The sequence below is a fragment of the Schistocerca nitens genome, chromosome 7 (assembly GCF_023898315.1).
Source record: "Schistocerca nitens isolate TAMUIC-IGC-003100 chromosome 7, iqSchNite1.1, whole genome shotgun sequence".
Classification (NCBI taxonomy): domain Eukaryota; kingdom Metazoa; phylum Arthropoda; class Insecta; order Orthoptera; family Acrididae; genus Schistocerca; species Schistocerca nitens.
The window spans coordinates 555,164,174-555,190,214 of record NC_064620.1 but is presented as its reverse complement, the minus strand read 5'-3'; positions in this window follow the sequence as shown (position 1 = coordinate 555,190,214).

Genomic DNA, 26,041 nt, shown 5'->3' with positions numbered 1-26,041 from the left:
TAGGCGCTACAGTCTGGAACCGCGCGACCGCTATGGTCGCAGGTTCGAATCCTGCCTCGGGCATGGATGTGTGTGATGTCCTTAGGTTAGTTGGGTTTAAGTAGTTCTAAGTTATAGGGGACTGATGACCTCAGAAGATAAGTCCCATAATGCTAAGAGCCATTTGAACCAATTAACAGTATTTACAGAACCTTTTTCTTATGACATTTCCCTTCCGCGTTTTAAGGTTTCACACTACTGAACGACCACGTGTAAACAGAAATGAATAGGCTTTCCCATCCGATGACAAGGAATTTATGCGCAGTCCAGGACAATATTCGAGCACCTCAAGAAGGGGAACGCGCCAGCTGTTGACGCAAAGGGAGCCAATAACTCTGAAAGTGCCATCGGAGCAACCCTCATCTTCCGCCAGCCCCGACAATAAAATGCGAACGAATAAAGCGAGGCCTCACTTTTACTCCAGAAGAGACGCAATACCCTTGTCTTCCAGTGTCTCCCCGTCTGCTTACGGCGTCTCATAAACCGGCTTTGCCTCTGACCTGATATATTCTGCTGAACTCATCGTTCGTAGCTGTGAGAGTTTATTTACAGTCAATTTAGACATTCAATTTACCCGGGCACCATTTAGCATGTGAACGTCGTAAATACGGATTCAGTTGCGATATTACTTCGGTAGAACACACAATCGCTCTAAGGTTATGTCTGTTTTAATAGGACTTCATTATTTCACGTCCACCTGTTATTCACTCATTTTCCACAACCATTTGTGATATAGTTCTATGGAATTCACCACTTTTTCTTAAATCGAAGGTAGATTACGTGTACTTGATTTGTATGTAACTCATTGCTTCAGAAGGAAGAAATCTGTAAATCATGACAAAACGCTTTGGGTCATAAAAGTTGGTTGGTCACTTTCAGCTGCTACTTACTTGAAATTATACGTCAATTTTCATATCTGGATTACTATTTTATTTTCTTTATCATTTTTCTCTTATGTTCATGTCCTCGTACTTGGTTTAGCTTTTAGAAATTATCCTCACCACTACCAACATTTATTGGAAGCAGAAACCACCAGTTATTCCCAGTGACATAATAATTTTCGTGGAAACTAAATTTTCTGAAATAATACCACAAACTTTATTATAATAATACTGCTCAACCTACTTCGACATTTTCTTTTAAAAGCTTTATGAAGCACTGAAGTATTACAGAGGATGTACACTGTCGAAATACATCGATTCCGGTAATTTACGTCCAAAAAACGGTGCTTCAATTAACATTAATTAACTGAAACACTGAAAGAGATGTATCGATAACTTAAAAATACCTTACTCAGGAAAAATCAAAATCCGAATGTTTACTCTATACTTAAAAAGCAATAATTAAAGCACTAATAAAAAGCAATAATTAAAAAGTAGTCAATTATTAAAAAGCACTAAATACGGAACACATTCTGTATAATTTCTACACTGACGGAAAAAAGTTAATCTCAACACCAAGAAGGAACTGTGCGACATAAACGAAAGTTGGTAGGTGTGTTTCTACGTCATAATAATGATGTCTGTTCAAATTTCACACCAGCCGCATAGGAGTGGCACTTGTAGCGCTATTATGAGGAAACAAGTTAGGTTTACTGTAAACACACGCTGTAACAGGATTGAGCGTTAGTTACCTTTGCAACTAGAAATGGTGAGTTGATGGTAGTCAAGAATGTCTTTAAGGCGGCAACGACGCCATTATGAGCACCTCACTAAAGTTGAACACGATGGCATAATAGGGCTACCAGAAGTTAGGTGTTCCTTCTCTCATACTGCAGAAAGGCTTAGCAGGAATGTAGCTGCTGTACATGACTGCTGTAAGGGAATGTCGCAAGAAGAACGCGCTCCGGAATAGCGCATGACACTACCTTGAGGGAAGAGCAATGTGATCGGCGTATGGCTCTGTTGCATCTGCAGCAGCAACCTGAGCGGCAGTTTGCACCACAGCGAGACAACGAACTTTTACAAATCGGATACTTCAAGGACAGCTCCGAGCCAGATGTCCTGTAGCGTGCAATCCACCGATCCCATCTAAAACCATTTGGGCCTTCAGTGGTGTCTAGCAAGAAATGGCTGGTGGGCAGGATGGAGGTCTGTTGTGTTTTCTGATGAAAGCTGGTTCTGTGTAGTGCCAGTGATGGACTGCAGCCAATCTTCTGCGACTTAGAAACATTCAACCTGCACCTAGAGTTATGGTCCGGAGTGTGATTTCGCATGACAGCAGGAGCGCTCCCTTGGTTGTACCACTCATCCAGACTGCAACGTCAATCTGCTGACTCTACTTCTTGTGTTGATATTCACAGAGAGTATGCCAGAGTGTGTTAACAACTGGATTACGCTCGCCCACATACCGCTGTTGTAACTCAACATGCTCTAAAGAGTGTCAGCATATTGTCTTGGCCTGCTCGACCAGCAGACCTGTATCCAATTGAGCGCATATAGGATATCGTTGGTTTACAACACCCGCGTCACCCACAAACGGCATAAACCATACTGACATTGGCCTACCAGTTGCAACGGGTTGTAACCTCCCCACAAAAATGTAAGTCAATTCATAATCGTGCTAAGTGTAACCTTCCCGCAAAATTTCGAAAGACAATATTTAAATGTTAACGAGAATAGAGCTAAGTGTAACCTCCCAGCAATTAAATTTAATGACAACGACAATAAATGTGAGAACTAGCAATCTGAGCCAAATGTAAGCTGCCCACAAAAAATGTAAGACAATTCAATGATAATGAAATCTCAGTGACAATGAAAACGCAAATAGACCGAAATGTCGATCTTAGGCCCTGTTCACTAATGAAACTCAAATTCTTACCTCAGTAAAACTGCATCTGCTCTTATTTTTCGCCATAGCTTGGAGGAAATGCATCGCAAATATTCTTTGAATTTAAGTAAATTTTTCTTTAAGGAAATGCATGGGAAACTTTCTTTCAATTCAAATGATTGTTTTCTTAAAAAATTGCTTTGAAAACCAAATTATTATATGGGGCGATTCTTGGACAAATTAATTACAGTTAATATACATTACATTATCAGATATGCGCAATGCTGCTTCATTACCTTATTTTAAAAATATACCTCGTCTGAATCTTGACCAGAGGGCCATGTCGACGCCTGCCGACTCCTCACACACAACTCCCACTGTCTCTCGCGCGCTACTACATGCTCTCGCGACTCGCTACTCTCTCGAACTGCCACTACCGACTCCCTACATGCAACAGAACTCTCGCGCGGTCAAGCGCACTCTCTGGTCAGAGATTCTGTCTCGCCATCGCTGCACTAAATACATACGCGATTCAGGGTATAGAACTCCATCCAACAAACTGATATCTTGCACCTGTACAATGCAAAGCACGCACGTTTGCATTCAATAGTCTGCCCGTTCCATCGGTTATCAATGAACCAGGATTTCACATTTGCAATGGCTTACCTCGCACGTACATTAACCTGTGATCTTGCAATGTTTATCTTTTACATATTTTACCTAGACAAATATATTCTTGGAATTTCATTACTCTGTTAGTTACTTTTTGGTGTTGCCATTTTTTCCGCCATTAAATATCGACGTTTGAAGTATCTACGTCCTTCACCTCCGACCACAGATAGCCACATTACAAGCGTGGTATGCAAGTAGCCCATTTTCCGGTTACGCAGGAGACAATCCCATGGCAGACCCAGTTGGCGACAGTAATGGCAGCCACAGCGTATCAACCATACCAAACTTGATAGTGTCCGAAACATGTTGGTCGGTTCTGAAGCGTAACTCCAATCGGGGCCATGAAAACGTTGGTACTAACTTCGCCACGAAAGACATCAGTCACGAGACCTGTGACTCGTACATTCCACAAAGTAGTGCCACAGTCGGAAGCACTACTTTGCTTCCGCTAATCTCGTGCCATCCAAGATTCAAGCAGTCACAAATCCGCCGGATGTGTATTTGGAACGGCGCCAGGCAGCTCTCCACCAGTTCAGTCTCCTGAACCACTTCAAGCAGTTCTGAAGCAGATCAACTACGATGATCTACACCACACGATTATGGCAGCAACCTTATCTGGAAGACCTGGCATTGCCGCCGCAGTGAGAGGCCAGCCATCGCCTGCCGACCTGGCATCCTGTAGACTCAGAGCTGCAAAACTATTATTTTGAAGTGCAACTTAGACTGCCAGCTGTGCTCAGCAGTTGCCATCAGTGTCCTACCTAATGTACTTTGTCACCCTTTCTGCATAGGGACTAGTGATAACTGAATGTAGGAATTACTATCCTTAGCGGAAACTGGTTCACTGAGCAATCAGTTCCATCGTTGAGAAGGCACTTAAATCTTTCAACAGCCTTCATGAACAGATATTAAATAAACATAATTTTTTATCAGTCACTAGCTGAGTACCAAGCGTTGCTGAGGTATATACTTGTTCCATTAGCCCTTCTCTTTGTCCATCTCCTTCTCCCTCCCGTCTCTGCTAACACCCTACAGTCCAGACCAGCTCACCAACTACTTAACTACTAACAACCTACTAGACGAATACCAATCAGGTGTCCGTAAACATCGAAGCACAACATCCGCACTGATAAAGGTGACAGATGACCTGAAACTTGCCATGGACAGACAAGAAGCTACTATCATTTGCTTCTTAGATTTCAGCAAAGCATTTGATACTGTCGACTTCGACATCTTACTAGCCAAACTTAGCGCTCTAAATTTTTCACCAAGTGCAGTGCAATGGTTTCGCTCATACATTACGTCTCGTCAGCAACGCGTTCTGTCCGGGAATATAAAATCACAGTGGCGGCAGGCAGTGTCAGGCGTTCCCCAAGGCTCAGTATTAGGTCCTATACTATTCTCTCTCTATGCCAATGATGTGTCATCGGTCCTGACCTATGGCAAATATCATTTGTATGCTGATGACCTTCAGTTGTATCTAAGTGCGAAACCAAGCAATCTTAAGAAAGCTATTGAAAATTTCAATACTGACGTCGATGCACTATCAAAAGGGGCACAGGACATAGAACTAAAACTAAACTCATCCAAAACCCAAGCGGTACTTGTTGGTCTCTCGAAGCTCATTAGCCCAAAACATCGGGAATCCGTACCATCTCTTATTCTAAATGGAACAAATATTAATTTCTCTCCCTCAGCAATGAGTTAAGGAGTAATAATAGATGAAAATCTAAATTGGTCAAAGCACGTAACTGCAGTGTGCAAAAAAGCATCAGCATCCCTTCATGTCCTACAAAATGATAAAAAAACTCTTCCCTTTCGATCTGAAAATGAAATTAGTATAAACGCTTATACTCCCAAACATTGACTGCAGCGATATTATCCTACACGGCCTCTCTCAGGAAACTTCGCGACGTCTGAACTCGTCATGAATGCCTGCGTCCGATATATCTGTGACGTTCGACTTTTTGATCACATTTCACCTGCATATGCAAAATTTTCCTGGCGGCGTGCAGACAAACGCAGAGATTTCCATACACTCTGTCTCATCTACTACTGCCTTATAAATGTACACTGTCCCTAATATCTCTCCTCGTCCTTAACGCTTATGTCGGAACAACATGACACAAACACACGTTCCCATCACAATAAAATCCTCTCTGTTCCACTGCATCGCTCAGTCACCTTTTCCAAGTCCTTTACAGTAGCGGGAACCCGACTCTGGAATAACCTCCCTCGTTATGTTAGAGTACTTAAAAACATGTCCGGCTTCAAAAAACAGTTAATGACGTATCTACTTAAGCAACAGTAATGCCTTCCTCTGTACATGTATGCACTTCAACTCATTACTTCCCTCTTTCTCCCTCCTTAAATCTCCCTTCCACAAAACTCGCTAGACTAGTAAACATCTACTTTACACACCAAGATATTAATGTACATCTGCACTAATCTTCATTACTATTGCAAAATTGTCTCATGTTCATCATTATTATTTGTTTTTTTCTACTGTTATTATTATAGTTTTTACCATCATTTGTATGTGTAGCACCTGTTGTAAAAATACTGTCAGCATTTACTTTATTAGGTCTTAGTCATTACTCTTTATTCATATTGTCACTAGAGTAATCTAATTTTCTTATTTACACCCTCTGCCTCCTCTTCTCACTCTCTCTGTTCATCTGCTAATCCCCCAACTCTCTGCCTTCTGCTCCTATGTCCAGCTGCTTCTTCGTCCTCTTCGCACATCGTTATCTCCCGCCTATCTCCTAATGCCCCTCTATTTCCTCCTCGCTCCTTTATCTCCTCATCCTTTCTTTCTGTCCGTCTCCTCCTCCCTCTGTTTATCTTCTCTTCCCTTTCAGTGTTTCTTCCCTTCTTCCGGCTCTGTCTTCACTTCCTCTTTCACCCCCTCTGAGTCCTTGTCCTCCTCTCCCCGCCTTCTGTCCATCTCATCCTCTTCCTATGTCCCCCTCCTCTCCCCCTGTCTCTGTCCATCTCATTGTCTTCCCTTTCTCTGTCCATTTTCCCCATCACTCTCACTGACAATCTCCTCCTCCTTCATACCTACGTCCTTTCCCATCTCAATCTGTCCATCTCTTCCTCGCCCCTTCTGTCCCGACATTATCATCCTCACCCCTGTAGGTGGTTACTGGTTTTACCTCCACAGTATTCCTTTCCAGGTAGTAACATGTGTATAAAGTTCAGGAGCAGGTTTTTACTCACGGCTTTTCCGGAGTACGTACAAGTCACATTTACTTCACGTATGTTTAACATATGTTATATATATTTCTACATGTGTTTCACCTGAATCTCTAGGGAATTTCGTCCTGCAGTTACGACTTCACGCATTCAACCTCTAAGACGTTTCATTTCCAGAATAGTCTGTCGCAAAATGATATAATTTCACACGTACATTGTATGATATATTTGGATACTGACTGCAACATATGTCGCGTCGTACAATGATATAATTCTTGCAGGTACATTCTGTGGAATGGATGACTACAGTTCTCGAAATGTGTCATGAATAAAGTTAGTAGTAAAGAAGTAATAAATTTAAACCTCGCTTATGATGATGTATTTTTTCACGCATGTCAGAGTATGTGACGTCATATCTCCTGAATTATTGGTCTTAAAATGATATAATTTTGTAGGTACAATCAGCGGCATATGTGTATACTGCCGGCGAGATTTGTTGCGGGTGGAGTTCGTAGTAGAGAAGTAATAAATTGAAACGTCATGTCTGACGCAGCATTATTTCACGCAGCGGAACGTTTGAGACAGTATCCCCTGCACTACGTATTGTACAAGATGTACAACTTTTCTTCCGCCGTTTTCCACCAACATTTGAGGTTTTAATGAAACAAATTGGCTACACATGTATCATTCAAAGTATTTTCCATCGATGGCGACTACTTTCTCCCATCTTTCGGGCAGAGTACGAATCCCGCGGCGAAAAAATTGTTCATCTTTTGAAGCGATCCACGAATCGATCCAATTTGTGACTTCTTCACGAGATCGGAAGTGTTGGTCAGCCAGGCCAAGCACCATTGATCTAAACAGGCGACACTCAGAGGGAGCAATGTCTGGAGAATGCGGCGGGTGGAGTAGGACTTCCCATTTTAACGTTTCCAAGTACGTTTTTACCTCTTTTGCAACGTGGGGTCGAGCGTTGTCGCGCTGCAAAATCACTTTATCGTGCCTTTCGCTGTATTGCTGCCATTTGTCTTTTAGTGTTCTGCTCAAATGCATTAATTGCGTTCGATAACGAGCACTTGTGATTGTTTCACTTGGTTTTAACACCTCATAGTACACGATGCTGAGCTGGTCCCACCAAACGCAGAGCATGATCTTGGAACCGTGAATATTCGGTTTGGGCGTCGACGTGGAAGCGTGGCCTGGATATCCCCATGATTTTTTGCGTTTACGTTTATCGTAATGAACCCATTTTTCGTCCCTGGTCACAATGCGATGAAGAAATCCCTTCCGTTTTTGCCTCTAAAGCAACTGTTCACAAACCCACAAACGCCGTTCAACGTCTCTTGGTTTCAGCTCACACGGGACCCAAGTTCCTTCTTTCCCATAGCCTTGAGACGTTTTGAAATGGCTTGCTGTGTCACTACCACTAATCGCGCCAATTCTTCGTGAGTTTGACGCGAGTCTTCACTCAGCAATGTCTGCAATCCTGTATCTTCGAAAACATTCTCTCTTCCACCACTATGCTGGTCTAAAACGTTAAAATCACCGTTCTTGAAGCGTTGAAACCACTCACGCCACGTTCTTTCACTAATAGCGTCATTACCATACATACGTGAGAGCATTCGATGACACTCGGCCGCTGTTTTCTTCATATTGAAACAAAACAGTAACACCTCCCACAAATGACGAGAATTAGGCTTGTAAACTGACATTTTCAGTCAAGAACAAGTTTAACATGCAGACACAAATCGATTAATGTTTGAGTGATGTTATGTTGACCGAAGCTCAAGCTAACTGCCTGACGTCTGCGATCTGTTCTTTCCGACTGCTACTTACCGTTGTCGCCACCTATCGGCAAACGGCGAAAGCAAAGTTGTTCACCTTGTACAACTATATAATTTTGTACGTACATTGAGCAGCATATTTCGATACTGTCTCTAAAATATGTTGTGAAGTAATACATTTAAACGTTATACACGATGCGGCAGTTTTTCACGCATCTCAGTGATTATGACGTCATATCTCCTAAAATATGTGTCGTACAATGATATAATTATTCTGATACATTCAGTGGTACGTGAGAATTCTGTCTGCAAAATCCGTAGTACATACAGTTAGTAGTAAAGAAGTTATAAATTGAAAAGTCATGCCTGATGCGGCAGTTTTTCTGCATGAACAGTGACAACTTAATTACGAATAAACTTTTTTCCTTCATCATTTTGTGGGGATGATAAGCAAGAAAAAGTTTCGTAAAGCTTTAAAATTATGTGTAACGTTTGTTGCATGTCACTAGGTGTTTTCGTTCTCAAATACTGGATGAACAAATTGCGTGTATTCGCAAGCAGTGAGTTACACTGACTTTTCAACGCCACCCCCATCGCTTTAATAGGTAAATGATTATAATGCTCACAGCAGTTCTCTCCATACAGTAAGTGGTGTGTGTACCAAGTTTGGGTGAAATCCCATGCATGCATGCAGACATAAATATACACGTACGTTCATTATTATAAAAGTATGGATTAAGTCCCCTTGGCACACTCAGTCAATGTGAAACGAGTTTGTTGTATTTTCTTTGGACTGAAAATAAATGCTAATTGACTAGGACCTGGGACAATTAGTTATTGATGTATGTGGTACCATGTACGACACATGAACATTTATGTACTGATTTTCGTCATTGTACGTTTTCTAGCCATTCTGTCCCCGGATCAACATAATTTGCATACAAATAGAAATAGAAATCTGTGAAGGTATCCGAACTGAATGACTGAATCACTTGCAATTACTCAAGTGACCAGTTTATAAATGAGACACTTCGCAGTTGTTTGATGCAGTAAGAATGAGGCCACAATGAAAAAAGGCTAGTGCAGGTGAAGGTGGGAAGTTGAGGGCTGGTCTGCAGAGTCTTGAGTTATTCTGAACGATAATAAACAGACGTTACGGAAAGTTTTTTTTTTTTGTTTCTCAATCATTTAAAAGCACCTAAAGCATTATTGATGTAGTGGACTTTGAGATAAGTACAAAAAATGGTACAGGAGTTGTTGACTTGTCATTTTGATGGGAATTCGCCTTTCAAAAAGAAACAACTATACATAGGTGGATCTCACACTAAAACTACGATATCATTAGAGATAGAGCCCGAGTCGTAATTGGAGAAGATTTGGAAAGGTGACTAGCTGTTTCGGTATCCAAGAGACCATCCCAGAATATGTGACTTTGGGTACAAACGGAAAATGTAAATCAAAGTCGCCAGACGGGATTTTGCAACCAGCACTTCTCGAATGACAATTCACTGTCTTAACCGCGGAATATGTTGTTAATAGGTAGATGGCTTGCTATATTGAATGGTCCAATTCACTCATAAATCCTTATCCCGTCAGTACTTTCCTGTGAATTTCTAGTTCGATGACCCTTTCAGCTTTTTTCACAAAAATTTCAACAGTTTTGGAAATAGCGTGAAGAGGACATTACAGAGGTTAAAGGATGATGGGATATCAACGGCGTAGCTTATCCCTCGGCATATCCCAGTTGTTATCCTTGTGTACAAGAGGTAAGTATTATCTGTCACACTGTGAGCTATACATGATGTTGTTATTCTTTTCTACTACTTTCCTCCATCTTACCTACTAATCTTACGCTACTATACCTCGTCATCCTCTGACCTACTTTCTTCTTTTCCACTTTAAATCTGTCTGTACCCTTGTTGTATGCTTCTGTTAGACCAGAAAACCTCACCTAATTCCTTGAAGAATCTATTTGCGTTATGATTTAAGAAAAGCCAATTTTTGACGCGCGTCAAAACTTATGACAGTGTATCTCCCGAGCTATGTATCGAGCAATTATATAATGTTGTAGATACATTCAGTGATATATGTAGATAATGTCTGACAATTTTTGCGCATAGATTTAAGAGTAAAAAAGCGATAAATCACAACGTCATGCCTGATACTGAAATTTTGCTGCGTCAGCCGAGGAAATTAGTAAACTTTTTCCTCACATCATTTTGTAGGGAGCGTCAGAGTGATGACTTTTCAAAAAGTTTACAGATTATATGTAAAGTTTGTTGGAAGTCGGTAGGTGTTGTCATTTCGAAATACGGTAACACCATAGTCATGGTAATTTGCACATGAGTTGTGCTGCCTCAGGACAAATACTCAGTTTCCAACCTTTATACTTCATCTGTTGTGTTAAACATTTAACGTAAGGTAGTGCCTTTTATTGAGTATATCATGAAAACATTTTAACTTTTGAAATTTGTTCACAATTGTAGGAACTACCGAAAATCATATTTTTGTTGTCTCTGGAGAGCTTCAGATAGGCAACTTGGAACTGGAACTGAGTGACCGACTGACTGTTTTATCTTTTTAGCAATATAGATATCATTACTCACTTTCGACAAGAGTGAGGAAATTGCTTAACAAAGTGTTATAAAAGAAAGACTGTTCGGCAGGAGTTCAGTATAGCTACCTTCTGAATTTTCCAACAGAGCGGGGAGGCAGTTTTTTAGGCTCATCGCTGTCTGTTCTGGGACAACACCGGTGTGGAAGTAAGGAAGGTAGATTGGGTTTAACGTCCCGTCGACATCGAGACTATTAGAGGCGGAGCACAAGCTCCGATTGTGTCAAGGGTGCGTAAGGAAATCGGCCGTTCGCTTTCAAAGGGCCGGCCGTTGTGACCGAGCGGTTCTAGGCGCTCTAGTCTGGAACCGCGCTGCTGCTACGGTCGCAGGTTCGAATCCTGCTTCGGGCATGCATGTGTGTAATGTCCTTAGGTTAGTTAGGTTTAAGTAGTTGCAAGTGTAGGGGACTGATGACCTCAGATGTTAAGTCCCATAGTGCTTAGAGCCATTTCGACCATTTGAACCTTTCAAAGGAATCATCCCGAAATATTCCTGGAGTGATTTAGGGAAATCACGGAAAACTTAAATGTGGATTGTTGGGCCCGGATTTCGACCGTCGTCCTCCCGAACGCTAATCAAATGTGCTGAGCACTGCGCCACCTCGTTTGGCAACGCCTGTGTGTGATTCTGCTTTTCACTTTCGACAAGCAGGGAACTGTATTGTTTCGTTATTCCTATATTTTGGCACTTAATGTTTATTCCTTGTAACTACACTCCTGGAAATTGAAATAAGAACACCGTGAATTCATTGTCCCAGGAAGGGGAAACTTTATTGACACATTCCTGGGGTCAGATACATCACATGATCACACTGACAGAACCACAGGCACATAGACACAGGTAACAGAGCATGCACAATGTCGGCACTAGTACAGTGTATATCCACCTTTTGCAGCAATGCAGGCTGCTATTCTCCCATGGAGACGATCGTAGAGATGCTGGATGTAGTCCTGTGGAACGGCTTGCCATGCCATTTCCACCTGGCGCCTCAGTTGGACCAGCGTTCGTGCTGGACGTGCAGACCGCGTGAGACGACGCTTCATCCAGTCCCAAACATGCTCAATGGGGAACAGATCCGGAGATCTTGCTGGCCAGGGTAGTTGACTTACACCTTCTAGAGCACGTTGGGTGGCACGGGATACATGCGGACGTGCATTGTCCTGTTGGAACAGCAAGTTCCCTTGCCGGTCTAGGAATGGTAGAACGGTGGGTTCGATGACGGTTTGGATGTACCGTGCACTATTCAGTGTCCCCTCGACGATCACCAGTGGTGTACGGCCAGTGTAGGAGATCGCTCCCCACACCATGATGCCGGGTGTTGGCCCTGTGTGCCTCGGTCGTATGCAGTCCTGATTGTGGCGCTCACCTGCACGGCGCCAAACACGCATACGACCATCATTGGCACCAAGGCAGAAGCGACTCTCATCGCTGAAGACGACACGTCTCCATTCGTCCCTCCATTCACGCCTGTCGCGACACCACTGGAGGCGGGCTGCACGATGTTGGGGCGTGAGCGGAAGACGGCCTAACGGTGAGCGGGACCGTAGCCCAGCCTCATGGAGACGGTTGCGAATTGTCCTCGCCGATACCCCAGGAGCAACAGTGTCCCTAATTTGCTGGGAAGTGGCGGTGCGGTCCCCTACGGCACTGCGTAGGATCCTACGGTCTTGGCGTGCATCCGTGCGTCGCTGCGGTCCGGTCCCAGGTCGACGGGCACGGTGCACCTTCCGCCGACCGCTGGCGACAACATCGATGTACTGTGGAGACCTCACGTGCCACGTGTTGAGCAATTCGGCGGTACGTCCACCCGGCCTCCCGCATGCCCACTATACGCCCTCGCTCAAAGTCCGTCAACTGCACATACGGTTCACGTCCACGCTGTCGCGGCATGCTACCAGTGTTAAAGACTGCGATGGAGCTCCGTATGCCACGGCAAACTGGCTGACACTGACGGCGGCCGTGCACAAATGCTGCGCAGCTAGCGCCATTCGACGGCCAACACCGCGGTTCCTGGTGTGTCCGCTGTGCCGTGCGTGTGATCATTGCTTGTACAGCCCTCTCGCAGTGTCCGGAGCAAGTATGGTGGGTCTGACACACCGGTGTCAATGTGTTCTTTTTTCCATTTCCAGGAGTGTATTACGCCATGCAGGATATGTAGGTACTCTAACGCTCATGAACGCCACATTTAATTTTGAATAGGCAGAGTACTGTACGATTTTATTTTTTGTTTGTATGTCGGCACTAAATGTTTCATTGCTTGTAACTAGTTACACCATACAACGCATGTGACTGTCGTATCCCTTATATACGCAAGCTGTGATTCAAACTGACTTTGTGCTAATATCTGAGCTCCAAATGTGTAATCCTGTGTAACTCATTACGCCATGTGTTGGGCGTCGTTGTTTTAACGATTATATGCGCTCCTTTTCATTTTGTTCCGGATAAAGAAGTGTATTAACTTGTTATACAAATATGTCGGCAGTAGATGTTTATTCCCTTATAGCTATTTACGTCTTCCAATACTTGAAGCTCTTTTAACGCTTATGTACACTACTTTTCATTTTCAACAGGCAGAGAATTATATTGTTTTTTTGTGCTAATAATTCGGCAGTAAATGTAAAATCCATTTTAAGTACACTGACGAGCCAAGACATTATGGCCACTTTCCTAATAGCTTTTGGGCTATCTCTAGAACGTAATAAATGATCTATGCTACGTGTCATGGAACCGACAGTTTGTTGGTAGCTTTTGGAGGTATGTGGCACCAGATTTGTACGCATTAAGTCACGTAATTTCAGTAAACAACGAGCTGCTGATTTGTGGTCGCGGCGTTGCCGCCTAATAGCGACCCAGATGGGTTCCATTTAATTCACAAAGGCAAATTTGGTGGCCAAGATATCAACGTCAATTCATTATCATGTTTTTCAGAACACTGTACCACTGTTCTAGCTTTAAGACACGGACAGTTATCCTGTTCAAAGAAAGCATCAACGTCGGCGAAGAGATTAAGGGGAGACGTTGATGAAATTGAACAAAAATGTCAATTTTCGATTATTTTTTATTTGTTAGTACAACTCATGGACAATAAGTTCCCAAAGTTTCAATGTTGAAATAACACCCAAAGTACCTGAAAATTAATCAAAAGTGTGACGCGGCCTCCCTGCCACTGAAGCAGGACTTCAATACCAGCTCAGTGAATAACGATTCTGTGTATTACTTTCAACCAAACTTGTGCGGGATACCTCTAGAAGGCCGTAATACATACTCTTTGGTTTTATAGATCGTCTTTGGCCGATCCTGCACTTCTCAGAAATTGTGTTCATGGCAAAACCCAAAATCCAAATGAATCTCTAAATTCACTATAATCGAAACGAGGCCCTAAAAACGCATTTGCATTTGCTACAGTTGTCAGAATTTGCTACTTACGATGCAGTTATTGTATTCATTGATGGGAACATCTGGTGGATGAAGGTAATAGAAAGAATGGGCTTCAAGATAGGAAATTTTACTCAAGACATCCTGAGATAAATAGATTTACAGCACGTCTCTGCAGCTGAAAAGTCAGTTGAAGACTTGGTAAAGGAAAGAAGACAGACAACAAGAAACCAGAAGAGAAACCTTGAGGGGAAAGACGACCCGGAGTACAAATGTGGTGCCTTCTGAAGAAGTGACATAAGGAAAAAAGTTAGGTTGAACTGTAAATTGCATTTCCTGAAAAGTTTGTTTTTTAAAGTTTATGTAACTTTTCCACAGATTCTATGAATGATAGAATTATGAAATTTTGCACACATATTTCTGTAAACTTAATAAAGGTTGTCTCAAGAGCAAATTTTGAAATTATGATTGCAAGCTGAGACTGGGGCATAGTGCTTGGAATTTTGCATGAATTTAAAATTGTACTTGTGGGATTATAACTAAATAGTTATGAAAATTCTCCTATTTGACCTATTACAACATATACACCTTACAACATATAAAGAGATTAAACAGAGAAATTTTTATAGAAATCTCCTGAATACTTTCTGAGAAAAAGGAACATACATTAATTTTTGAAAATAAAACTTCAGATTTCATTTAAAAAAGTTGAGTATATATAAGCAAAGGATTTAATATGTAAATGCGTTACTTGCATGAAAAGCGTAGTACAAAATTTCATTGACATATCTCCAATACTGTGGATTTGGTGCATTTTTGAAATAGTGTGTGTTTTTCATCAACGTCCCCCCTTAAGCATGAAACGAAGCAGGTGGTCCGCAGCTATCAGCGTGTCTTCGATTACTACCACAGATGGCATGCGAGCGCAGCAGAATGTCTCTCATAGCATAATACTACTCCCAGTAGCCTGAGTCCTTGGCGCGATGCACGTTTCGAATGACCGCTCGTCATGATGACGGCGTTTCTCTAGACGACCATCGATCTGATGTAGCAAAAACATGATTCATCCAACGAGTCAATGCGTTTCAATTGATCCACGGTCCAATCTGGAAGATTGCTCTGCTCTAGCACTGTGCTTTTCGGAGGAGCTTTCACCGATCTGTGAAAGGTACCTCTCGTGCTTTACTGAGCAGGCAATCCTGCGAATTCAAAGTTCTTGGAAGAGCCGTGGACGTCCAACCACTTATAGCCGATTGGCGATTTCGTTGTCGTTCTACCAATTTCCATATACGCTCACTTCAGCAGCACGTGGAACTTCGGCCGACTACGCCATTTCCGACATATTCGTTCACAGGCTATTAATATCAACATTGTCAAAGTCGCTTATGACAGTAGATTTCCCCATTTGCTTCCCGAGTCGTCGCTAGAACGATTCCCCATCCGTCTTTGTTCCACTCATGTATTTTCCTTGCCGTGTCACGTTCCTGCAACGTCAACCTCGGTGTGGGCAGTGGTCATAATGTATTGTCTTATTAGTGCATGTGCGCCACGGAATGGATTATCTGTTTTAATGTTATATGCGCAACTCATAATTCAGAAATGTAGAGACTTATACAGGGTTATTACAAATGATTGAAGCGATTTCACAGCTCTACAATAACTTTATTATTTGAAATATTTTCACAACGCTTTGCACACACATACAAAAACTCAAAAAGTTTTTTTAGGCATTCACAAATGTTCGATATGTGCCCCTTTAGAGATTCGGCAGACATCAAGCCGATAATCAAGTTCCTCCAACACTCGGCGCAGCATGTCCCCATCAATGAGTTCGAAAGCATCGTTGATGCGAGCTCGCAGTTCTGGCACGTTTCTTGGTAGAGGAGGTTTAAACACTGAATCTTTCACATAACCCCACAGAAAGAAATCGCATGAGGTTAAGTCGGGAGAGCGTGGGGGCCATGACATGAATTGCTGATCATGATCTCCACCACGACCGATCCATCGGTTTTCCAATCTCCTGTTTAAGAAATGCCGAACATCATGTTGGAAGTGCGGTGGAGCACCATCCTGTTGAAAGATGAAGTCGGCGCTGTCGGTCTCCAGTTGTGGCATAAGCCAATTTTCCAGCATGTCCAGATACACGTGTCCTGTAACGTTTTTTTCGCAGAAGAAAAAGGGGCCGTAAACTTTAAACCGTGAGATTGCACAAAACACGTTAACTTTTGGTGAATTGCGAATTTGCTGCACGAATGCGTGAGGATTCTCTACCGCCCAGATTCGCACATTGTGTCTGTTCACTTCACCATTAAGAAAAAATGTTGCTTCATCACTGAAAACAAGTTTCGCACTGAACGCATCCTCTTCCATGAGCTGTCGCAACCGCGCCGAAAATTCAAAGCGTTTTACTTTGTCATCGGGTGTCAGGGCTTGTAGCAATTGTAAACGGTAAGGCTTCTGCTTTAGGCTTTTCCGTAAGATTTTCCAAACCGTCGGCTGTGGTACGTTTAGCTCCCTGCTTGCTTTATTCGTCGACTTCCGCGGGCTACGCGTGAAACTTGCCCGCACGCGTTCAACCGTTTCTTCGCTCACTGCAGGCCGACCCGTTGATTTCCCCTTACAGAGGCATCCAGAAGCTTTAAACTGCGCATACCATCGCCGAATGGAGTTAGCAGTTGGTGGATCTTTGTTGAACTTCGTCCTGAAGTGTCGTTGCACTGTTATGACTGACTGATGTGAGTGCATTTCAAGCACCACATACGCTCCTGTCGCCATTTTGTCTCACTGCGCTCTTGAGCGCTCTGGCGGCAGAAACCTGAAGTGCGGCTTCAGCCGAACAAAACTTTATGAGTTTTTCTACGTATCTGTAGTGTGTCGTGACCATATGTCAATGAATGGAGCTACAGTGAATTTATGAAATCGCTTCAATCATTTGTAATAGCCCTGTATTGTTTCATTATGTTTACATGTCGGCACTAGGTACGTAATTTCTTGTAACTACGAGGGTTGTCCAGAAAGTAAGTTCCTATCGGTCACGAAATGGAAACCAGTGGGAAAATCCCGTAAAGCGTTGCACAGATGTGTTGGTCAGTGTCTCTAGTATGACCGTGGATCGTGTCGCGTCGCTCTTTTTAGTTTTGAGTGAACAGTGAGCACGTAAAGATGCGTAGGGAATAGCGTCTCCCGCCAAATATGAACGCCTGGTTAGAGATTTCGCCTGTGTCATGCAGCCCACATAAAACAACTGCCGAGCAGTTCCTTCTTCACGGCAATTCTCGGCCGCCCACTGCAGGGGCAATGAAGACGCTCCTGCAGCGTAACCGATGAGAAGTGTTTGATCACCCACAATACAGTCCTTAATTGGCTCCCCCCGAGTCTCAACTCTGCTCACAAGAACCGCTGGCTATGAAGACAAAGTTTTTCTACAAACAACGAGCTGCAGCCCAGTGCAGATAACTGGCCGAAAGCACAGGCGGCTGCTTTCTATGACGAGGTTATTGGAAAGTTGATACAGCACTACGACAACACTCTAAGTTGGAGCGGAGACTATGTAGTGAAGTAGGTTGAAGGTGTACCTAACTGTTCCAAATAGAACGTTTCTGGTTTTCACTGTGGTTTCCATTCGCGACCGATCGGAACTTACTTTCAGGACAACCCTCGTATTTACGCCATACAGTGCATAAAGCTGTTTTAGCCATTCCGTACGCTACTTTTGACCTGGAACAATCGGGGAAATGTACTGTTCGGGTTATCTGTTTTGCGCTCGATATCTACACCAAGCTTATTTTAATTGAGATCGTTGTCATTTTTCTACGTCTTTTATCTGTATATACCAATAATTACAACTACGTCTCTCTGGAGCGCCGTACTTTTTATCTGCAGTGACATTTGGGGTCGAACACCTGAATCCTCGTCAATAGTCACAGTGAAAATGCCGTATAGTTCATTATGTAATTTTCTTTACATTACACATATCTTCAGTAAAGTTTTATTACTGTTATTACACTTTTCGTTATATTTCTTTTGGTTTAATGGTGATTGTAAGTCATATTTAATTTCATATGATGGCGCGAAAGCCACTCTTGCAACGCTATCTGGTGTTCAAAATTTTTAACTCATACGATGGCCAGTAATTATGTATCAGTCTGCTCAGTTTCGTTATCTTTACAACACGTAACTATTGTGACCACGGCTACATGTAACTACAACGTCTACTGGTTGCTATCGGTTTCACGGTATGTGTCGTCTAATGATTATAATGATTTAATGTATACCGATGTTGGATCTGTAACTCGTTTTTATTTAATGTGTAATCAAGCGACTTATTCTATTTTAACAGATATCTCATGATGGCGAGCGCCGAAACGCGTAATTCTGAATTGATAAAAACAATCTGCATTCAGTCAATCACTTTTCTGTCAGTCACTTATTCAGAAATCTACCGGGTACATGCACTCAGAAAATAGCCACGAACAACTTCCGAAATTTTGTTGAGAGATATCTAGCGCACTCTGTGTATCAGTATTTCTTTTCTCTAGTCTCTACAAATGAATACTCTAAGAATGGGAGAAGGACCTAGTATCAGTGTTATAAGACTTCCGTTCCTTGGATGAAACAAACGATGTCTTCATTGTTTCCATAAAAAAGTAAGAAACCCTTTAACAGTATTCCTTCGTTACTAATAGGGTTCATCAATTGTAATACTTACCAGAAAAAGAGGGTACCAAAAAGGAATGGCCAAACTTTCAGGAATCAGTCCTCAAACTTGAAGGAGGAAAATATGTTATATAGACATCAGACCCGAAGCACTTATTTCCAAGTTAGAGCTCAGTTTCCACAGCTCTTCAACACATTAATCATGGGAAACTCACAGGAAAAGAACATATCAACACAGTATGGAACACTAAATGAAATGTTCAAAACGCACTCCCTTAGATACGATACAACCCGCCCACAGCATGATGTACCCTGGAGAACTACCTTCCACAAAGCTCCCTACGCCTTATACTGGGGATCCGTACAGAAGAACTTTCATATGCCACCAAAAACAAATGTCTGTTGGGCCTATGTCCGTAGGGCGTGGAGGTTAAGGAAGTGGTCTATCTCTACCTAACCATATGGAACGGAGTCGTTTGCTTAGAAGCCTACGAAAACTAACACTGAAATGAGTAGCTCTGTCGTGCATGCAGTACACATTTGTCGCATTTGTAAAGGCATGTTTTTTAACAGGACAGGCAGAGTGCTCTTTAAGAAAGCATGATGAGTTTCCCCGTTGAGTCTGGGTGTAAGATCTTGAGGGCTCAACAAAACCGTCACCTATAACGCCGGTAAAAACGTTGCCAGTAAATCTTTGTTGATGACATGATTGCAAAATTTTGTGAGGATTCTCAAAAAACCAATACGTTCTGATTTGCTCTAAAGTGGGCACTAACATAGTTGAATAAACCATTCGCCAAAGTGTAAGCGTGCTAAAAAATCAGCTGCTGGCAATGCTTGCACACGTGGAACGGATATAGCATCTACGTTTACATTATACTCGACAGGCTACCTAATGGTGTGTGGTGGAGGTAACACAAACTGTTTCCCCTACCCTGTTCCAATCCGGAATGGCGTCTGGGAAGAATAAGTTGGTAAGCCTCTGTGTTGGCTTTAATTTCTCGAATTTCCTAGACGTGATCACAACGCGAGATGGATGTGGGAGGAAGTATTATGTTGTCAGGCTCATCCCGGAAAGTATTCTCATGAAATTTTATTAGTAAGCCTCTCTTGTAACGTTTGCCAATAGTGTTTGTTGAGCATTTCCGCAACGCTCTCGCGCTGGATATAAGATCTCGTGACGAAACGCGCCTCTTTTCGTTGGATGTTATCTATCTCTTCTATCAGTCCTACCTGGTAGAGATCTCATGTTGATGAAAAATACTTAAGATTCGGTCAAACAAGCGCCTTATATAAACTACTTCCTCCGTGCACGTATCCCATTTCCTTAATATCCTTCCTTCGAATCTGAGCGCGGCATCTACTTTTGCTGTTATTTGTCTAATGTGGTCATTCCATTTAAGGTCGCTCTGGATAGTTATACCTTGATATTTAACAGTAGAGACTGTTTACGGCAGCTTCTCATCAATAGTGTAGTTGTAAAGTAGCGGATTCCTTTTCCTACGTGTGTGCAATATGTTACATTTATTTACGTTCAGGGTCAACTGCCAGACTCTGCACCATTCAACAATTCTCCGCAGGTCATTCTGCAAGTTTGTACCGTTTTCTGGCGTTGCTACTCTGTTATGGGCCACAACATCATCTGCGAACAGTCTTAAAGAGCATCCGTTGCTTTCTACTAGATCATGAAAGTACAGGGTGTTTCAAAAATGACCGGTATATTTGAAACGGCAATAAAAACTAAACGAGCAGCGATAGAAATACACCGTTTGCTGCAATATGCTTGGGACAACAGTACATTTTCAGGCGGACAAACTTTCGAAATTACAGTAGTTACAATTTCCAACAACAGAAGGCGCTGCAAGTGATGTGAAAGATATAGACGACAACGCAGTCTGTGGGTGCGCCATTCTGTACGTCGTCTTTCTGCTGTAAGCGTGTGCTGTTCACAACGTGCAAGTGTGCTGTGGACAACATGGTTTATTCCTTAGAACAGAGGATTTTTCTGGTGTTGGAATTCCACCGCCTAGAACACAATGTTGTTGCAACAAGACGAAGTTTTCAACGGAGGTTTAATGTAACCAAAGGACCGAAAAGCGATACAATAAAGGATCTGTTTGAAAAATTTCAACGGACTGGGAACGTGACGGACGAACGTGCTGGAAAGGTAGGGCGACCGCGTATGGCAACTACAGAGGGCAACGCGCAGCTAGTGCAGCAGGTGATCCAACAGCGGCCTCGGGTTTCCGTTCGCCGTGTTGCAGCTGCGGTCCAAATGACGCCAACGTCCACGTATCGTCTCATGCGCCAGAGTTTACACCTCTATCCATACAAAATTCAAACGCGGCAACCCCTCAGCGCCGCTACCATTGCTGCACAAGAGACATTCGCTAACGATATAGTGCACAGGATTGATGACGGCGATATGCATGTGGGCAGCATTTGGTTTACTGACGAAGCTTATTTTTACCTGGACGGCTTCGTCAATAAACAGAACTGGTGCATATGGGGAACCGAAAAGCCCCATGTTGCAGTCCCATCGTCCCTGCATCCTCAAAAAGTACTGGTCTGGGCCGCCATTTCTTCCAAAGGAATCATTGGCCCATTTTTCAGATCCGAAACGATTACTGCATCACGCTATCTGGACATTCTTCGTGAATTTGTGGCGGTACAAACTGCCTTAGACGACACTGCGAACACCTCGTGGTTTATGCAAGATGGTGCCCGGCCACATCGCACGGCCGACGTCTTTAATTTCCTGAATGAATATTTCGATGATCGTGTGATTGCTTTGGGCTATCCGAAACATACAGGAGGCGGCGTGGATTGGCCTCCCTATTCGCCAGACATGAACCCCTGTGACTTCTTTCTGTGGGGACACTTGAAAGACCAGGTGTACCGCCAGAATCCAGAAACCATTCAACAGCTGAAGCAGTACATCTCATCTGCATGTGAGCCATTCCGCCAGACACGTTGTCAAAGGTTTCGGGTAATTTCATTCAGAGACTACGCCATATTATTGCTACGCATGGTGGATATGTGGAAAATATTGTACTATAGAGTTTCCCAGACCGCAGCGCCATCTGTTGTTGACAATTGTAACTACTGTAATTTCGAAAGTTTGTCTGCCTGAAAATGTACTGTTGTCCCAAGCATATTGCAACAAACGGTGTATTTCTATCGCTGCTCGTTTAGTTTGTATTGCCGTTTCAAATATACCGGTCATTTTTGAAACACCCTGTATATACTGTAAACAATAACGGTCCTATGACACTTCCTTGTGGTACTCCGGAAAATACCTTTACTTCTGTCGATTTTGCATTGGTCCATTGTGCTGTACAGGAGACCGAGACCGTGATGAACGCTAAACAGTCGATGCTACAGGGTGACAACCGTTGCACTATATGAACAAAAAAGTAAATTAGTTACAAACTACGGCTTGCACACTATTCAACCTCACTACAGATATTCAGATTTAGGTTTTGGTATGTTCGCTATGCCTGCCATCATTGGCCACGATGTGGCGCAGACGAATAGCGAAGTTCTCCATGACCCATTGAAGAGTGGGAACCTCGATGCTGTCGGTGACTTCCTGAATGGCTGTTTTCAACTAAACAATGGTTTCTGGGTTATTGCTGCACACTTTATCTTTACTATAGCTCCATAAAAAGGAAGCACATGTGTTCAGATCAGGAGAATATGGCGGGCAATCGAGGCCCATACCAGTGGCTTCTGTGTACCCCAGAGTCAGAATGCGGTCCCCAAATTGCTCCTCCAGGACGTCGGGTCGAGCTCCGTCTTGCATGAACCACATCTTGTCGAAATCAGAGTCACTATGGATAATGGGTATTAAACCATCTTCCAAAACCTTCGTGTACCTTTCGATAGTCACCGTGCCATCAAGGAATATCGTACCGATCATTCTGTGTGAAAAGTCCCCTTAGAAAAATTGTATATGACTGTGCTTAAACTGACACACAATATTTTTAGCGCAAAGGAATCTGACTTTCAATAATCCCTACAAAAGAATGGCCCAGACTAACATTAAACTATACCTTTCACAAATCACTTACCTCACAAAAATCTTCGTTACTCAAGCTACTGCAATACAGCGAGTGCCACTACTGTCAGCTAAATAAAAGATTCAAACTACTGAAGGCACTAACTACTAATAGGCATAGTCAAAAAATGAAAGATTTTGATAAAGAAAAAAAATGTATTTACCTTAATATTGTTCAAAAGTCATATTATATAAATATCAGTTCATGATATCCAGTCTTACAAATTTACTGTCTCTGTCCAGATCATTCGCTATCAAAACTCCGTCATCTCTCTCCCCACATCCACCACTGCTGGCGGCTCACCTCCAACTGCGCAACGCTACGCGCTGTTAACAGCCAACTGCCCAACGCTACAATGGCAGACAACAATGCAAACCAGCCACAGACTGCACACAGCACAGCCAGTGAGTTTCATACAGAGCCCTACGTGGCGTTACCAATAAGAAAACCTAAACAGCCTACTTACACGTGGCTAGTCATTGCACACCACTCAGTCATCCGTTGAGGGTGAAGAGATTTTCGATCGCGAAATGCGGGTTTTCAGTCTCCCAAACATGGCAATTTTGCTTTTTGATGAACCCATCCAAATTAAAGTGGACGACAACAAAAACACGAGTGCGCATGCGCATACTAATTCCCAATATGTCCCGCAGCCAACCTCGCAGTTCAAGCGTCCTAACGCAAACCGTTCAGACGTTAGGTCGATTATATTTCATATAGCTCAGTAATTGTCAGTCTATATGTGCCTGATCCTAGGAGAGCAATGAGGTTTGTCGTGTGACAAGCACTGAAATGACTCACGTGGTAACATTGCCTTCGTTCAATCGAAACAACAAACACTGGCGGGGAACCTCAGAATTACAACTTGTTCTACACTGTAACCAAACGTGACCAAGTGGGGATATTAAACAAGTGTGGCGGTTTTTGTGTATCATCAACATGGACAAATGCAATGAATATGGATGATATGATACTCTATGGTATTCTGCGGTTTGAATTTACTCTGTTATTAGCAGCTAAATTGATTTGATTTTGTAAATGATACTGACAATATTATACACGTGTATAATGCATTATTCATACTATAACTTCTCCTGGATAATTATTTTGTTAAAATTGCACAAGAATTCCACCTGACGTAGTGTAATAATGTTGACTGTAAGTTGTGTTCATATCACTAAAATTACAGATCGTACATCAGAGCTTTTATAATTTTTGTCTTCGATGGATTTAATTATTCTTAGCAAATTGATTATGAAAAGGAACCACAGAATACCACCCGCACACAACACTGACGTATGCTACCAGAAATATTTTTCTCCGTGATTCGTGCGTAGTTTAATTTTGGCCTCATACATCAGCAACGAAATGTTGTTCAACAATAAATACCATCAGCACTGTTCTTAGAAAATGCAGTCTGATTCGATTAATTTTTTCTTTTATAAATAGTATTCAGTTCCACCGGTGCACATTTATTTCTTACACATCGGAATATTTTTTGCAGTTTCAAGTAATTTAAATTTGCCGCTGTGATACAAGTTAAGATGGTTGCCAAAAAAAGTTAGAGGATATCTTTTTTAATTAAGATTTTCCTTTGCTCAATAAATAATTAATCATTTAAATTGATGCCACCAATAAAAAAAATTATTAAATGTTTTTGCAAATTAGTTTAACACAAACCTATGCTATTTTCAACTAGAAGTACAGACAAAGTTGCTATATAATCGCAACTAACAATGGCTGCGCTTCTTGCAGCTATGATAAAACAACTAATACAAAATTATAATTCAAAGAGGAAGTGATTTATCAATAATTAATCATAAATAGTTTTAACGCATTTGGCTCTATTTGTTTTTTTGCCAGCAAATGAACATAAAAGCACAATATTTTACATTCAATGTTTTTCATTCAACAGACCTCAAATCGATTCGCGTCTTGCGTCGGCGACGTACATAAGAAGAAGACGACAAAAGGGTACAAAACAAAAGAAAAGAATGACATAGATTAACAGAGAATCTGAAACAAGTATTGTCTCTGATTTACTTAATTACCACCTTTTTTAAGAAATAATTCCATATTTGAATGAATGTTATTGGGTTACGTAATTTTCCACACCTTCATATTCCACTAGTAATAGAAAAATATATAAAAAAGTATAGCCGGCCGATGTGGCCGAGCGGTTCTAGGTGCTTCAGTCTGGAACCGCGCGACCGCTACGGTCGCAGGTTCGAATCCTGCCTCGGGCATGGATGTGTGTAATGTCCTTAGGTTAGTTAAGGTTAGTTAGGTTTAAGTAGTTCTAAGTTCTAGGGGACTGATGACCTACGATGTTAAGTGCCATAGTGCTCAGAGCCATTTGAACGGAAATGGAAAAAAGAACACATTGACACCGGTGTGTCAGATCCACCATACTTGCTCCGGAAACTGCGAGAGGGCTGTACAAGCAATGATCACACGCACGGCACAGCGGACACACCAGGAACCGCGGTGTTGGCCGTCGAATGGCGCTAGCTGCGCAGCATTTGTGCACCGCCGCCGTCAGTGTCAGCCAGTTTGCCGTGGCATACGGAGCTCCATCGCAGTCTTTCACTGGTAGCATGCCGCGACAGCGTGGACGTGAACCGTATGTGCAGTTGACGGACTTTGAGCGAGGGCGTATAGTGGGCATGCGGGAGGCCGGGTGGACGTACCGCCGAATTGCTCAACACGTGGGGCGTGAGGTCTCCACAGTACATCGATGTTGTCGCCAGTGGTCGGCGGAAGGTGCACGTGCCCGTCGACCTGGGACCGGACCGCAGCGACGCACGGATGCACGCCAAGACCGTAGGATCCTACGCAGTGCCGTAGGGGACCGCACCGCCACTTCCCAGCA